This window comes from Sceloporus occidentalis, unplaced genomic scaffold (genome assembly GCF_023333645.1).
Source record: "Sceloporus occidentalis isolate IW3139 unplaced genomic scaffold, rSceOcc1.0.p SCAF_1, whole genome shotgun sequence".
Classification (NCBI taxonomy): domain Eukaryota; kingdom Metazoa; phylum Chordata; class Lepidosauria; order Squamata; family Phrynosomatidae; genus Sceloporus; species Sceloporus occidentalis.
Window position 1 is genome coordinate 183,555,036 of NW_028316981.1, and position 8,189 is coordinate 183,563,224.

Sequence of the window (8,189 nt, forward strand, 5' to 3'; positions counted from 1 at the left end):
AGAGAAGCAGCATTTAGTTCAAAACTAGTTTTGGTGGCTGTTTCCCCTTGACATGGTTTTTTCATCTCAGGTCCTCATTGAAATAATCTACTTCATTTGTGAGTAGCCAAAGGAAAATTAATAAATTGTACCAAGTGTCCCCTTTCAGCCAAAAAAAAAAAAAAAAGTACTGCTAATAACATGTGGATCTCTTTAGTTTAGCAAGGGGAAGTGATTGCTGTGCATGGATGGAGAATCAGAACAGGACAGAGGTCTATAAAATTTTTAAGAGAGAAAATAAAAATGTGGGAGGGGGAGTCACACCCCCCACATTGCTAGAACTTGGCATCCTTTAGTGAAGTTTATTGCAGTGGAGCCTGGGACTGACAAAGGAGAGTATTTATTCACACTCTGCACCATTAACTTAGGAAACCACAAAATGTGGTGATGGAGTCTGGCCAGGATCTCTTTTTAATAAGAAAAGGATTTAGACAAATTCGTAGATAGGCGCGTCAATGACTGTTTATAACCAAGATGGTAAAATAGCGCCTCTGTGACTAGCTGCTGCTGGACATACTGAGGTTCCACCTTCTTCAGCCAAACAGTTTCTATGTCCTTATTTTTCAACATTCTGAGCAGACACTGTGGCAAAATGATCTGCGTATAGACTTGTGAGTCTCATGCTGACCAAGAGCCTTTTCACAATGCATGGTATAGCACTATAATTCTACTCTAACTACCATGGCTGAAGGACCCTATAGAGTCCTGGGGCTTGTACTCTGGGGAAGCACTAGTGCTCTCTGGTTGAGAACTCCAAATTTGTTGTTGTTGTTGTGTGTCTTCCAGTCATTTCCTATTTGGTGAACTCCCTGTCTTGGGGTTTTCTTGGTAAGATTTGTTCAGAGGCGGCTAGCTGTGATGTCCTGCCAGGACTATTTGAATCTCTCCCTGCATTTTCTTTCGTGTTGATTCAGGCCATAGAATATTTTAGTGTAGGAAAGTTCATTGTATTAGTTGTGGGAGGAGCTGTAGGATCCCCTGCATTTTTCCAGGTTTGGTTTGCCCTTTCCCAGCATGCTCTGTTGTAGCTGGAAGCTTTTAGCTTTGGAGCACTCTTTGCTGTGAGCAGGCAGAGAGCTGTCTTTTGGTGGCAAACAGGCCCAGACAGCCGGAAAGGGCATTTCTTACACCTTAGCCATTTAAGTTACCAGGAATTAGTTAGCCGAATCAGTTACCAGAAATTAGTTACCAACTTCACACTAGCTATTGCCTTCCCCTGAGGCTGAGAGCATGTGACTTGTCCAAGGTCACCCAGTGGATTTCAAGGCAGAGCTGGGAATTGAAACCTGAGCTCCAGAGTTGTAATTTAACACTCAAACTATGATGGCACACTGGCTGTCTGAGAATTCAAAATATCACTCACTAAAGGACATATCCCAGGTTTCTATATGAAGATGCCATGGCAGTTAAAGTGGTATTATAATGCTGTAAGGATGTAATATGAAAAATCATCTCTTGGCAATGGCTTGATGTCACCCCAGTGCAGTCATTCATGCTGCTATCTTAAGCTTGGTGCCACTAGGCCAATGGTCCCTCGGGAGTAGATTGGCCTGCTATGGAAGAGAAAGGTTCAGGTCTACTTGCTGCTGACAGCTGGTGGACTGGGGTACCCAAAGGCCTGTCCATGTTCTGAGTTGCTCTGGTCTACATGCCTTGTTCAGCAACAGGAGAGGCCTCCAGGAGTTCATTGTGTTGCGTCAACAGCATCTCAGCTGACCTCCTTTCTGCCTCCAGGCCGATAGACTGGATTGGGCTGCTCTGGAAGAGAAAGGCTCGGGTCTACTTGCCACCATTGGCTGGTGGATCAGGGTACCCAAAGGATCTGTCCATGTTCCAGGTTGTTCCGGTCTACCTGCCTTGTTCAACAACAGAAGAGGCCTCCAGGAGTTTATTGTGGTGTGCCAGCAGTGTCCCAACTGGCCTCTTTGCTGGCTCAAGGGGAGACACCATGATCACGAAAGTGGTTTTCCCAGGGCGAGGCTCATCCATTGCACTCCAGGTGTGCTGACCCCTGCAATTTCCCCAAATGAAGGAAACCCGAATATATAATTTGTGGTGGTGGACTAGGTCCTTCCCAGGACCTTAAGTCTCCAGTAGTACCAGTCTAGCTGCAGAGAGATGTGGCAGTACATTCCACATTGGAAGGCAGGCGTACCTCTGTGTGATGTCACCTGGCATGGTCCACACACTCCACACCATCATTAGAAACACATCTGCCCTTTGGAATTTTTACAGACCAAGAGCAACAAAGATGATTGCTACAATGAAAGAGGCATCACATATAATAAGTAAATATTTAGAAATTCCACAGTGCATCTTTCAAATAGATTAACTCTCTCTTTGCCTTTATCTGAGAGCCAAGCTAGACATGTCTGGGAGTTGTTGTCATGTCTAGCTGGGCCCTCAAATGAAGACAAACAGAAAGCGAATGTAATTGCCAGTCATTTTTGAACATATAAAGAGCTGAGGAAATGTGTGTCAGCAACTCATCTGAGCCCTGTAGCCAATGCTGGCATACGGCAGAGTAAAGTGGCAAATTCAGAAACATGGTTCTCAGTCCTCAGTTGAGATAACAGCAGCTGGATGTCTTCCAGGAACTGAAGAAATGCAGGAACCTCCAGGGACTCTCAGCAACCGATGCCAGGCTTCAGCTGATAAACGACCAGACAAGCCAAGTCTCCCGAAGTGCTTTATTTACAGTGCTATAATACAGATCACACACGAATACCAACTCTCCTACTACAATCCACAAAGCAATCATTGGAAGCTCCTGAGTTTATATAGCCTTGAGACCATGCGGTCTCCCAAACCCAGTGACTTCCTGTGTTACATTCTAAAGTGTCCCCCTGTGCAACCCAGCTAGATGTTTCATCATCCAGACTTAGTGCATGCAGGCACCAGAGTGTCCTTGAGGCTATGAGCATCAGCTGTGCTTGATCAGCCTTGTCCTTCCAGTGCTGGATGCTCATGGTCAGACACACACACACATCCAAGCATTTCCCAGTGTGCTGACTTTAACCCTCGACAATGTGCCACCTATCCTCATGCATTCTCCCCCAGTGAATTCAATATTTTTCCTGAAGCGCTCTTGTAATTTGGATTGGTAATGGGTTACACTTGAAAATATGGGGGAAACAAAACACAAATTTAAATACTGTTCTTTACCAAGGACATTTACTATTAAAATATAGAATCCAGGCTGAGGTAATAATAGGGTTCACCAGATAAAACAATGGGTTAGGTTTCCCTCAGAATAGTCCCAAGACATGCTGGGAGCATGTGTGTGTGTGTGTGTGTGTGTGTGTGTGTGTGTGATCTCTTTATTTAAAGTGGGAGCCAGCATGGGACAATACTTTGATCTTTAGACTATGACTATGGAAGACCAGGGTTCAGTTCCCCACTTGGCCATGGAAACCCTCTTGGTGATCTTGGGTGAATCACACATTCTCAGCCCAAGCAAACCTGTGATAGATTAGCCTTAGGGTCTCCATAAGTTAAAAATGACTAGAAAGCACACAACAACAACAACAAACTTTATTGAAATAAATGTGTGCTTAGTTATCCTGAAGACTAACAATGCCTATTCATAATTTACCTTTTGAAGTAATTCCGATGAAAATCCCTTTTAAAAAGCCCTGTTGTACTGCATCTGCTGTTGGAACAGAGGTGGGAAATATAGGGTTTTTTGGACTATAACACTCAGAATCCTCCCACTGGCTGAAGGATTTGGGGAGCAGAGCAGGGTTAGACTGAAAAGAAGGAAGAGTGAAGATAGGACAAAGGAACATCAACACTCTAAGGTATGCAGATGACACCATACTACTAGTGGAAGACATCAAAGACGTAGAACAGTTACTCAACAGGGGCCCCTTTTTTGCAACCTAATCTCCATTACAGTCATGTCACAGGCCTTCTTGAGGAATCCATTGTTCTCTCCTACAAAGAGGCCTGTGGGTTCCCTGTTGAGATGTAAATGGACTTTAAATTTCCTGGACTTTGAAAATCTCCCTATTGCCAGCAAGGCCAGAAGGAGGAAGAGCCTGCCTGCACAAAATATATCCTCCCCCATATACCATCTTTACTAAAAACTGAAACAGCATGCAGGCATATGATTAACATCTCCAATTGGTTTCCCCCCCTGTTTGGTTTGTATGTAACATCTTGCCTGATGAAGAAGCCCATGGAGCTTCGAAAGCTTGCAACAAGTATATTGTGCATTTTGGTTGTCCTGATAAGAACAGAGATTGCAGTCAAGAAATAAGAACACGAGGACTAGGAAGGGCAGCCATGAAGGAACTAGACAAGACCCTCAAGTGTAAAGATATACAACTGAGCACTGAAGTCAGAATTGGCCAAGCCATTGTATTCCCCATCACCATGTACAGGTGCAAGAACTGGACAGCAAAGAAAAGTGACTGAAAGAAAATAAACACATTTGAGATGTTGTGCGGAGAATACTGTGGATAGCCAGAAAGGCAAACAAATGGGTCATTGACCAGATCAAGCCTGAACTCTCCCTGGAAGCAAAGATGACAAAACTGAGGTTGTCATACTTTGGATTTATCAGGAGATAGCATGACTCACTGTAATGCTGGGAAACATAGAAGGCAGCAGAAAGAGAGGAAGGCCACATGCCAGACAGATGGACTCAATCATGGAGGTCATGGGCCTAAATTTGCAGGATCTAATCAGGACAGTGGAGGACAGGGGTTTTGGGAGATTTCTCATCCACAAGATCACCATGAATCAAGGTTGACTCAAGATTAGTAACAACAACAACAACAAACCAAACCAAATTTCAACACTGTCACCCCAACACTTCTTTTAAAGCTTAAAAAGAGGTACAGCATGAGAGTGGGGTGAAACTCTTCCACACATACCCCATTTCCATTAAGCAAATACTCCAACTACTCTTAGCCATTTTGCGAAAGGTGCACTGTAGCCTGAGCTAGTCTTAATACATTTTGCTGCCTGAGACAGACCAGCGAACAGCACCCTCCCCATCCACCCAAGTCAAGCTACACATTACTGAATGCCAGCCAAGTTATTTTGGCACATGATCCCACAAATGCCTCTCCTCACTTCTCTGATAGTAAAAATGCAACAACCACCATGTGAGAAAATAACTAAAAAACTGCCATCCTCAGTTATCTCTGTTGCTTGAGGCAGCCACTTCGCAAGGGTTCTAGGAGCTGTAGTAAAAATAATAAAATAAAATAATTATGTTCCCAAGTTCTGTAAAAATCGGTAGGTGCTCTAATGAACAACGACAAATGTCACAGCTACTTTGTCCCCAAGAAAAGTGGGTTTGTACCTCAAGTCAACACAGAAGACACCAAACCTACCAATCCCAACATCCACACATCCACCCTTTATCTTTTGGCATTCCTGCTCTCTCCAGGTTCTCCGACAGTTTTAGGAAACCAGTCTCTTTTACCCATAGAAATGAAAACATGCAGTATGACAATTATATCATTTCCTCTTTGCTTTGGAGACAAGGGCAGGGATACAGTGTTTTGAGGGGGGAAGGAGGGCATTACCACCCCCAATAATAATTCTATCCTACCAATGATTTTTTCCCCCTTAATTCCCAAAATTTCTCGCATTGTAGAGTGAGACAATGAAAATCATTCACATCTTGAACACATATTTCCTGTGTTTGCATTCCCTGGGTAACTTTGTCTGTCCCTTTTCGTTGGATGCTTAAACTGTTTTTCTAAATTTAGAGACATAGCCGTGTTAGTTTTGAATATCAGTATGCAAAGGGATCTTGTAGCACCTTTGAGACCAACTGAGCAAAAGAAGTTGTAGCATAAGCTTTTTTAAAATATTTAACTGGAAGTTTAAAATTAATGTTGTTGTTGTTATGTGCCTTCAAGTCGTTTCCAACTTATGGTGACCCCATCACAGGTTTTTCTTCACAACATTTGTTCAGAGGAGGCTTGCCACTACCTTCCTCTGTGTCTGAGAGCATCTGATCTGCCCAATGTCACCAATCGGGTTTCTATGTGTGAGCGGGGATTTGAACCCTGGTCTCCAGAGTCATAGTCTAGCACTCAAAGCACTACACCACACTGGCTCTCTACTCCACTTCATATTGTAGGCTATATGCCAGTGGCAACGAAAATGTGCTTCACCTGTTATTAGGTTGCAGTTCCTAATAGACTTAGCTGTCATTGCCAATAGTTAGGAATAATGGAAATTAGAGTCCATCACCTTATAGAGGCCCACCCCTTCCCTATTCCTGTTATAGGTAGCTCTGAGGCTGGTTTGGCTTCCCAGCTCCATCCAAATCCAGGGCAACCTTTAGGTTGCAACAAAGACCAGTCTACTTGAGCTTCCCCTTCCCACCCCAATTCCAGTGCTTAGTTACTTGTTGAAGCTTATCCTTTACAAAATGACATGCAGCTATGTTGGAATTTAAAAAAGAAAGAATTGAGTGCTATTTTTCACACCAATAAATGGCTCCAAATACAATAACTGCCTGGATTTTTCCATTGTTTTCTATGTGAGAGCTGTCTGTTCTGCCCCAGAGTTTACTCCCCAAAATGGCACTTTGAATGTTAAGTCCTGCCATAGTAGGGTGTCTCTCTCAGCCACCAAATTTGTAGTGTCACTGAAGAGCAGCAAGTTGGCAATTGTTTTATTTCTTACTGGGTTTTTTTTAATGGTCAAGGATGGGGAGAGACACTTGTTGGATTTTCTTCTTCATGTGCCAAAATAACTTGGCATACTTTGGGTACTGTGAACCTTGACTTGGACAGGGAACACTTCCTGCTACACCCCAGACAACAAAATGTCTTGTTTAATGTTAACTGCACAGCTGGACACCCAATGGAGTTGAATTAATACAAATCTATACTTCTAAATGCCTCCCTGAGATTCATGACAGAGCTGGTTATTTCTTGATAATTGTAAAAGCTGATATCAGGTTTACAGTCACTAAGCAACTTTTTTTCGACCAGAGGGTTGAATTCAGAGACATAGCTGTGTTAACCTGGAAAATCAGTATGCAAAGGATTCTTGTAGCACCTTTGAGACTAAGACTTTTAGACTTTGAGACCTTTGTGGAAACTAAACTGTAGCATAAGGTTTTATAGACTTGTTCTACTTCCTCAGATTCATAGCTGAGTCTACGAAAGCTTATGCTACAACTTATTTTGCACAGTCAGTCTCAAAGGTGCTACAAGAACCCTTTTGATACTCTTTTTCAACCGGTTGCTCATTTTTAGTTTAGAGATTCAAGTTTCAGGCAACAGAGATTTTCAGTTCGGTTCTAATATATGGGGTGGGGAAGGTTTGTCGAAGTCCAGTTTAAGAGCAATTCTGACACCCATTCAGACTACACAACTCCCGTGGTTCCATCCTGGGATTGGCAGTTTAGGAAGAAGTATTTGGAATTGTCCACCAGAAAGCTTCTCTGGTGCCCCACCAGACTACCAGTCCCAGGAATCTATAGGATGGAGCCATGGCAGATAAAGTGAAATCATAGTGATATACAGCCAGACCTCCATATCCACACATTGTGAATTCCATAGATTCAACCATCCACAGCTTGAAAATATTTTCTTTTTTAATTCTGAAAAGCAAGCCTTGATTTTGTCATTTTGATATAAGGGGTGCCACTGTATATAACAGGACTTGAATATTCATAATGTATCATATGAAGAGCAGGTTTAGACTCAGAAGAAGGAGGAGTGAGGTTAGGAGGAAGGAACAGCAACAATCCAAGATATGCAGATGACACTATAATACTAGTGGAAGACATCACAGACCTGGATCAATTACTAAAGAGGGTCAAGAAAGAAAGTGCAAAGGCAGGCTTGCTGTTGAACATATAGAAAACAAAAATAATGACCACAGAGGATCTATATAAATTCAACCTAGACAACGAGGAAATTGAAATAAAGAGTTCCCATGCCTTGAATCAAACTTTGATCAGAAAAGAGACTATAGTCAAGAAATAAGAAGAAGACTAGGAATGAGAAGTGCAGAGAGAAAAAAACTAGACAAGATCCTAAAGAATAAAGATATACAACTGAGCACTAAAGTTAGAATTATCCAATACATTGTATTCCCTATCACCCTGTACAGATGTGAGAGCTGGACAGTAAAGAAAGTGGATAAAAAGAAAATCAATTCCTTTTGAG

At 42.5% G+C, this 8,189-nt stretch overlaps 1 pseudogene; it reads left to right on the top strand.

Annotated features, from left to right (window-relative positions):
- The first annotated feature begins 1,964 nt into the window (after positions 1-1,964).
- LOC149323001 (U1 spliceosomal RNA) lies at positions 1,965-2,112 on the top strand (annotated as a pseudogene).
- Positions 2,113-8,189: the final 6,077 nt, after the last annotated feature.